Genomic DNA, 9,732 nt, shown 5'->3' on the forward strand with positions numbered 1-9,732 from the left:
ATTAATATTCAACTTTTTTTTCAAGAAGTTTTCGACATACACTGAGGGAAAAAACAACTTAAATAAAGTAAAAACACTTTGATTCAACTATTTTTCGGAATGATATTGCTTTGAAGATGAAAATTTTAAAATCAAAGTAGAACGTCGTTAGTTTAAAGTAGTTTGCCGATATGAAACATCTTGAAATCAAAGTTGTTTCGACTTTGAAAAAAAAGCACCAATTTATTGAAAAAATAGATTAAATTAGCAGCCACTGGAGATCGAACTTACAACTCTTGGGTCACTAGGCGAATGCTTTACCAACGTGGTATCTCACTGCTGGACCCAATTAACAATTTTACTTCCACAAGGTTAGGATCTTTAATTTCTTGCAGCTTATATCTACAGGGCTTGTATATAGTTTGTGAATCGAAAATTCAAACTTCCGAGGCTTAACTTTCGTTAACCGCTTCCTAGAAACCTAGTGCAAGTGGAATTTAAAAATTTCTACAAGCATTAATGAAAACATTTCGTTTAAATTTCAATATGGCCACATGAAATTCCATTGTAGAAGCACAAGAAGTAAAAGCCAATAACTGACTTCTTTTAAATGGCTTTGCAAAAGAAATTGTATTAGAACTGCTTACAAAATCTTTATGAATGCTATGTATATTTTTTATCCAATTCGAAAATTATTAGACTCAAAAATTACTTAGGTAGGTTTTTTTAGTATGGTGGAAGTACCTATAACTTATACAATTGATTTTAATGCATTTATTAATATAGTTCTATATTACCAAAATTATGTCAATAGTATATGAGTCGTGATATTCATTTAAAAAAAAAATTACGTTGAATTTCAAATAAACCGCAGTTAAACGGTTTTGCCTTTTCAAACAAATATTCCACAAAATAAATGTGTTATAGTTACTCCATTCTAATATTTGAATTAAAAAATTGTTGAATCATTGTTTTTGATTGAAAATTATGTTTAATATCACTTTCAAATATAATGACTTACATAATTGTATGTTCTGCATCTCTGTGTGAGAAAAAAAGAAGTTCAATTTCCGGCGCATGCGCGAAAAGCTTCTAGTTTTATATGTTTGCCTTAGCGAAGTTAGGGGATATTTATTTATATTTGTAGAAGTCCTTTAAGTACAAGCAAAACATTGTAAAAAGCATTTAATTTTATAAGTTTGCCTAAGCGACTTTAGGCTCCCTAATTTTATTTCTAGAAGCCCTGTGAAAGTGAGTACAAGCTAAATTTTTTAAACTGTCAGGCAAACTCATGAGAATAAGAAATATTTGGATAAGTGCCATTATGGTGACCATTTTTGGTTTTTTTTATTCATTGTTATAAAGAAATAAATGAAAAAGTGAATCTTTTCATATCGGTAATTGGTTTAAAATAGTGATATTAAAAATGGTTTACTGACCAATTCGGAGTTCATATTCAAGTAAGTGGAGAAGAAAGGAAAACAAGATTTTAATCTTCTCCACTTATTTAAATATAAAATAGTGATGGACATTTTATTTATTTTATTTTTTATCTAAGTTCAAAACAAAGTTAATTCTCTAATTTTTAAGAAAAAGCCAAAAGCCCAAAAAAATTAAAGATTTTTTTTCTGCTTCGGAAAAATGGGGCTTGACGGCATCCGGGTGAAACCTCTAAAGTCTAAAAAAAAAACGAATTTTTCAGATATTCCAGAAAAAATTGACATGGTTTGACAATCAGTATATAATATTATTTTGTCTTTATTAAATAATTTTTTACAAGATAAATCAAAAAACAGAAAATAACCAAAAATAATAACTTTGAAAAAAAAAAAACACAAATGGTCACCACCCGAGTCGAACATTTGGCACTATTTAAAACCTAAATATTAACTAAACATTCTTTGTTTAGATTTAATAGGTCATAAATATCACTAGATTTCTAAAGGAAATAGCCTCTACTTAAGACCCCAAATAGTCGGTTATCGGAAAAAATCCCATTTTGGGTAGTTATTTAGGACCAAAAAAAATTTCATTAAAGCCTGTTTAAAACCTAAATATTCTACGAAAACGCATTAAGTCCTATTTATTCTACTTATATTTCCAAAAATTCTATAGGCCCTTTTCTTCTCTCTAGGCTTACTTAATATTTGTTTTTAATAGTTTTCATTAAAAAAATGCGACTTTATTGCGTTAAAGGGTCTTGCAGCTAGAATTCATCCGCGGCGGTGGTCCCAGACATAGTAAGAAAAATTCACAGGTCAGTTTTCATGCGTAATCAATAAAAAAAAGTATTAGTTGCAATACTGTGTCACTGTATTGTATCCTCATAAAACACTGAATGTTTAAAAAATAATAGCGGAAAGATTAATGTTTGTTAAATTAATTTACCAACAAGTCCAGCAATGTAAAAACAAATAAAATACCCGACATATTAGTTGTTATAAGAATCATTCCAATAATGTAAAATTTTAAATAGGTAAATAATATATATACGGTGATCATCCGTCCCGGTTTAGCCGGGACAGTCCCGTATTTCTATAGCTTGTCCCGGGTTTTTATTTAAGAAACCCGGGGCGTATAAATGTCCCGTATTTTAAAATTTGTCCCGTAATTGTTCTGTATTTCCACATTCTCTGATTTTTGTATTCAATATTTTAAATACGGAAAACAAGAAAACAGTGATTTTACTAATTGTTCGAATAAGCCATTCGTTTTTTAAATCTTTTCGTCAATTGTTTAGTTCTAGCTTGTGTTTGTCAGGTTGAAAAGTTACGTTAGAAAAACTTTTTTCGAATAAGGAACAACATAATTATGAAAGAAGAAAGAATTCAGCTAAATTTCAACAGTTTTAAGGACATAAAAATGTTGAATTAAATATTACAAAATAAAATTAAAATGTTAAAAAATAGCTCTCACTATTTTAATAGTTCAAACCTAGCTTAAATAGTGTTAATAGTTTCTATCAAGCTTAAAGAGCTTTACAAGTACATATTAGGGTCTAAAAATTCTGGACACAAACAGAATATTTAGGATTAAACTAGTATTTTCAGTTTTAACATTCGTTATTTATCAGTCGTGTAGGCTTCTCAGGAGATACTGAGCCTAGTAAGTTTAAAAAGTCCATATTTAGGTTTATTTTAAAATGAAAAGTACTTGAATAGAATCTGTTAAGCATATTGAGTACTAAATTCGTACATAAAGTTCGACTCGGGCATATTCTTTAAGATAGTGCAACTCATCAGGAAGTTAAATCGAAGCCCTTAGGAAGCTCTGGTTTCAACTAGTCCAAATTTGAAACCTGAGTAGCTCGATGGGTAAGGTACCGGACTATCAATCAGGATGTACGTGGTTCAAATCCAGCAAAATGCGTCAAGTAAGTAAGAAGTTTTTTTCTCAATATAATTGTGTTTGGAAATTTAATTTCAGAAGCAAAACTTGTCTGGATCGAAAACAAAGGAGAAAATGAAAAAATAAAATGTAATAGGTACAAAAAAAAAAAAAAAAAATAAAATGAAAAAAAAATATTTTTTTTTTCTTTATTCTATTTGGGATATACCTCGTTTAGACTTTCACAATCCTTCGACAAGTCTACTCAGAGCTTCAAATAAAAATAAAAGCCTGCAACAATAATACACATTTTCAAATTTCAAATGTTGGTTGTTTCTATATAAGGCATTAAAGACATGTTATGAGTCTCTCCAATCAACTTGCATATGACTCTTCTAAGGCCTATCAATGATCTCTATGGTCGTATACAAGCAATATTTCTAAAATCGAAACAGCTTCGTGAGACCCTTGTGGAAGTAAAATTGTTAGTTGGGGAAATAAGGTTGATAAAATGCAACAAAAGCAGAGCAAATTTTATCATCTTTAACTGGTTCCTTGAAACATTTTTCATAATATGCACCATTTAAAATTTGAAAGCAAGCTAAAACTGAAAAAGTCCGGAAAATTTCGCGGTTCGATGGTAGGTATCAGCACAGTTCTTTCAAAGCTGAAAACTTTGTTTTAAACTTCTCGTTATCTATCCTAATAACATCTGAAAAAATCAGTTCAGTGGAGTTTATTCACAATTTACCAAACAGTTTTGTTTAAAACTCATGTGAGTAGTTTTTTTCGTTTTTCAAGTGAAATTTTTCGTTGGTCGTTAATTTTACAAGACTGTTAATTAAATGTTGATTGTTTTCTTGACAATTTTTCTTTTAATTACTATGTAAACAATCAAAATTTTGAAAATTGTTGGTTATTGTCAAAAAAACATTTTCATCATTTTTTTCAAGTTAAGCTTTTCTAAGCACTTCAAACATTTAGCTTTCTCATTTCAATTGCATTTCCAAGCCGTTTTTTTCCGAAGAAATGACTGGACTAAAATGTTGTTTGCTCTCACATTTATACTGCGTAATTAATATGGATAAAAATGTTTTTTTTTTACAAAACAGGAATCTATGAAATTATTATTTTTACATCAAAAATATGTAAATTATGATTTCACCTCTTGATTTTTTTTCCATGGGTATTTCCCACCATCATCATGCCTTCAATACACTAAATTCTTTAAAGCACCCACTTTTATTAAAACTCACTACCATTTTTTTAACCTTCGATATACATAATTAGAATTTAATTCTCAAGGATTTTCATTAATCCAGCTATAATCTATTTCTAAAAATCATTATTCATTTCAGTCGAAAAGGCTTCCCACATTTTTGATATAATTTTGATGGCAAAAATATCTTTAAATAAACGACGACGATGATGCGATTCAAAGAAGCTTAAGGAAAGGAAAGTGGAAAAAGTTGTAGGTACGTCATGATTCCATCATATTACCCAACTGCATAAGCTGGAAGATATGTATATTCTGAGCGATAATTCTTGGTATTTCCAGTACACAGCATTGTCTCCCTCGATCTATATAAGCTCTTCACAATAATAATCAACAATCTACTTCTACATGGATGCACAATTGCGCGCGTTTCACAAATCACAATACACAAAGGTATACCCTAATGTACCTAGAGATATCTACTTATTTATGCTCATAGCCCAAGTGCATCATAGCCAGCTAAATGAATGCAAGCAGCTCTGAATATCGCTAACGTTAATGACAATGCATCCAAATCCAACCCAGCTTTAAGATGATGATGGTGGTTTGGTGCTGAAGTAGACTAAAGATGCATCTTTTGCCTCCAGTGAAATGCTGAAATGGGAAATCATCATCATCATCATCTACTTCGATGAGAACTGAAAAAATCTGCAGAGATTCAAAGCGCTTCGTTGTTTGTTGAGGTCAAATTTTCGATTTCATTTTCCACCAAAGAATTCAAAAACAACACAAAAAAAAACAGTAGGCAGGCGGTTTTCAGTGTTGCTCCAACATAAACAACAATTGCACGTTCGTTAAGCAGCAAAAAAAAAAAAAGTATTATATCTCCCCGCTCGTGAACTTTTTTGTCGGCCTGACGCGTCTGACTTGTTAATTTCTCCAGGATGATGAGCACAAAATAATACACAAGGCAGTTTTTACAGTGGGCAAATAATCAAGAAATATTGAAAAAAAAAGAACTAGAATCAAGCTAGTATAGGTATTTGGTGTAAAAAAATCATGAGCAAACAGGAGGTTTTCCATGTTCTCAAGACAGAGCTGGGTTTGAGTTTAAGATGTTGAAAAAGAATGATTTCAGTCTGGACCCTTTTCAATTAAAACAACTCTTCAAACCAATAATTCCCACTTAATTCGTAAACAAAATAATTATTCATGATTAAAATGTATTGAAAATAAAGGCTATTTTTACTCTTTTGTAAAATTTTGTAAAATAGAGTTGCAAACTTTCCACGCGTAATCGATGTCATAGAATCGATAGTTTGTTAATAAAGTCTGGATTTCAAATTCATTATACCTAGATCAGACCATCATAAGAAGAATTTTGATAATTTCAATAAGCAATTTTTCGCATTTTTTCTTGTTATACAGATAATGTACTATTAGCTATAATAATTTAAAGTTACTCGTATTCGCTAGAAGCGTAATTAGTTTTTTTTTTACCATAATTAACAGTTGTAGATGTTTGCCATATTTCCATTATGAAAAAAGGAATTAGCACGTATTTTAGTAAAAGACGATATGGAGGGCTAAAAGCTGAAGTGAACCAAGTCACAAAAAAGTAAATTCGGAGATAAAACGATTTAAAGTAAATACGTTTCCATTGAATCTTATGGTGAATATTTTTTTCGAACAAATGACACTTTTGGATTAAATTAATGAAAGACACGTTAGTAGAGTCAAACCTTGCTCAGATTTTGGCACTAGATTTCGATTTTTTTCTTTTTTTGACTTGATCCGTTTCAGCTGTGAAACCTCTATAGTAAATGTAAAAAAAAAAAACAAAAACAAATAATCAACACTGAAAAACGAAATTCCGAATAAAACCACTAACCCATTACCAAAAAAATGAAAACTATTTAAAACACCTAAAGATGTAGTTTTTTTTATATTTTGTTGGATCTAAATATTACGGCTACTTAATAGCTTCTATATGGTCATATTTTAATTTTTTTTTTATTTCAATTTAATCAAACGAAAATTTAAAAAAAAAAAATTAATAACTCTATTAAAAATTAAAAAAAAAATAATTTTTGGATTTTTTAAAAATGTACCTATTCAAATTTTGTTTTGAAAGTTTAATTTTTTACTTGCGATATAGGTTCTATAGAGCATGTTTAGGATTCGTAAAAAAATCGAACTCGAGATAACAATTTTACATGACATTACGATGATGGATGATGTTTTTTTCAAAAACGGCTCTAACAATTTTGATTAAAATTTTTATGTGTAGTATTACACATAAGATCCAACTTTTGAAATAAAAAAAATGTTTTTTCTACCTTTATTAACGGTACCTGTCATAGAATGGTTTTTTTGGTTTCTGAATATCTCGTACAAAATTAACCCGATTTCAACGAAATTTTTATGCAAAAGCGTTTAAATAAAGGTAATATTAAAATTTTAGAAAATTTTCAAAAAGTGCATTTTTGGATTTTTAAAAAATATTTCAAAATTTTTTTTTGAAAAATCAATTTTTTGAAAACGGGTTGGTTAAAAAATTGGAAATTTCGTTTTTATGGGTAAATTAATTATTTCTTTAAAATGGCATACCAACTTTTTTTTTGAAAAATGTTAGAAATTGCTTATATATAAAAAATTATTTTTTTAAAAAAACGGCTCTAACGATTTTGAAAAAAAAATTTCTAAAAATACCTTTTTTTACAAGTAATAAAATGGCATACTTGGTTTTTTGTAAATCATAATTTAAAAGGGTGTTTCTTGAATAAAAAAGCTTTAAAATTAGAGTTACTTTTAGCATAAGAGCAAGTACGTGCGACCCCAGTCGTGCATTTCATTTTCAAAACAGACCAATAAATGTTTTGAAAAATTGAAAAATTTTTGTATAGGTAACCAAATGTGTGTTGTAACTAATCGTAGCACTTTACTTAACAAAATTTCCATTATTAATTTATTACAAACCGACAACCGCTGATCCCTGGACCACAGTAAACATACTTAGTCAAAAAAAAACTGTATTTCGAACTAAAAACCAAAGATTGGAACACTAACACTCAATTTACAGAAACTATGAAAAGTCGCGTTGACATTAAGCTTTAAGTGAAAAAAACCTATATTTTCGAATATTTCTATTTTTTTTTTTTTTTTGAAATAAAAATATCTTTCAAAAGATCATTCGGAGGAAGAAAAAAGTCAAAAAAAAAAAAATATTTACATTTAATTTTTCCTAATGCATATTTTGCATGAGCTATAAGGAGTTGTTATCCCACAATTTCTAAGTTCGCTAGCTTGTTCTGGTGCTTGACTTTTGTTGAATGATTTAAATGCACAAAAAATGACTTTTTGCACAAAGTCTATCTTTTGACAAAAAAATTTTGTTTTTTCCAAAATCCTTATGAATAATACCTGCCATTTACCGTTTTTTCTATTAAACTCTTTACCAAGATTAATTTAAAAATTACCAAAAGTGTTCAAAAAACGGTTTTTTTTTTTTTTAATTTTTTTTGAAAATCAATTTTTTGAAAACGGGCCCCTGAATTTTTTGAAAAAAAAAATCTCAATCGGATAAAATTTCCAGAAAATGTTTGACCCTGTTGAAAAAATCTCCAATAAATAATAAAAAATCCACTTAAATTCAAAGTAAAATCAGAACAAAACGTGAAAATTTGAAAATTGTAATGGTTCCTTAAACGTAGCATAAAAAAAAACGTGACTTAAACCTTCATTATTTGACCTACTATTCATGTGCCTTAACCATAAAGTTAAACTAAGCATATTGTTTGAGGTTAGTTATCGCAGCTTACAATTAAATATGAGTTTAAATAGGGCTTTCCAAAATGAAGATGCGCATATGAAATTTTGGGATTTTCTCACGGAGATTTTTTTTTTTTTTTTTTGAAGATTTTTTCCTGGAGATTTTGTCTATACCAACCCATTTTCTGTTTGTATTTCAAAACCATTTTTTTTTTGTTATTTGAAACAATTTTTTTTTTATATAAAATAAATTAAAATATTTTTTGTAAATTTTTAAAAACTTTTAGTATTCTACAAAAAATTACCATTAGAGCAAGAATTTGCGACAACGTTGTGCATTTTATTGGAATAGCTTGTATATGTTTGTTCCTTTCGAGCTAGATCTTTTCAAATTTACCCTTTCCCTCCTAGATTGTTCTTTAGTAGGAGGTTGAAGCTTGAATGGTATTTTTATTTTCTAATTTTAACAGAGGGTACTTTAGCGATAGAAACAAATAAAAATTAACCTGAAAATTCAGAACTCAAACATTTTCCCTTAACTGGAGAATTTGTCAGCTAATTAACTTTTTCGACTATTATGATGCCGAGTAGGATTGAATGCAAGAAAAAATATCCTGGAATCCATGTAAATGGAAAAGTTCATAATAATAACTGCATTGATTGATGTATTAACCGCTTTAATAAGTACAGATAATTTTTGATTTTATTTTGAATTATTTTAAAAATGTTTACCTTTCCACTGTTCATCGGTGTGCCATTCAAAGCCGTGTCGGCGCTGAAAGGTGAAATGTCCCACACGCATTGTATAGATATACTATATACGGCTTTATAAAAGATGGAAAGTTTTGCAAATTTTTTTTTTGCTTTTTTTTAATTTCGCCAAACTTATAATGCTTTAAAGTCTTGACGAACTCTTAACAAAACCAACTATTCGAGTAGGTATGTTTGTACTTATTTTCTTGTTTTGGGGTTGTGTTTGAATGTTATAACATTGTTTAATGGCCAGGGAGAGAGAGAAGAAAAAATAAAACGAATTCCTTTGAATTAATTTGTTTTCTAGTTTCACTAGGGAGCACGCATTTTAAAAGTTGTGTTTGGATATCAAAACGGAAAACATTGTTGTAATGGAACAATTTTTATTTAGAATGAGTAGGTAACTCCAAACAATGGTGACAATTCTCACGAATTCTCACAAAATTATTATTCTATTGAAGCTATTGTGAGGCTTTTTTTTTTCTTGTTTTTGTTTTATATATATGAATTTTATTCGTGCATTTAGGTAATTTAAATTGTTTTGACTTTGTGTCGTGATTTAAAGTGAAATTGTTCTTAATAAAAAAAAAACAAAAAAAAAAAATGGCACAAAGAGCAACTAAATTATGTGGTTATTTGATATACCTAGAGAAAGGTTATGGTGACGAAGGAGAGTTGTGAAATAA

The sequence above is a fragment of the Episyrphus balteatus genome, chromosome 3, assembly GCF_945859705.1.
Source record: "Episyrphus balteatus chromosome 3, idEpiBalt1.1, whole genome shotgun sequence".
Lineage (NCBI taxonomy): Eukaryota > Metazoa > Arthropoda > Insecta > Diptera > Syrphidae > Episyrphus > Episyrphus balteatus.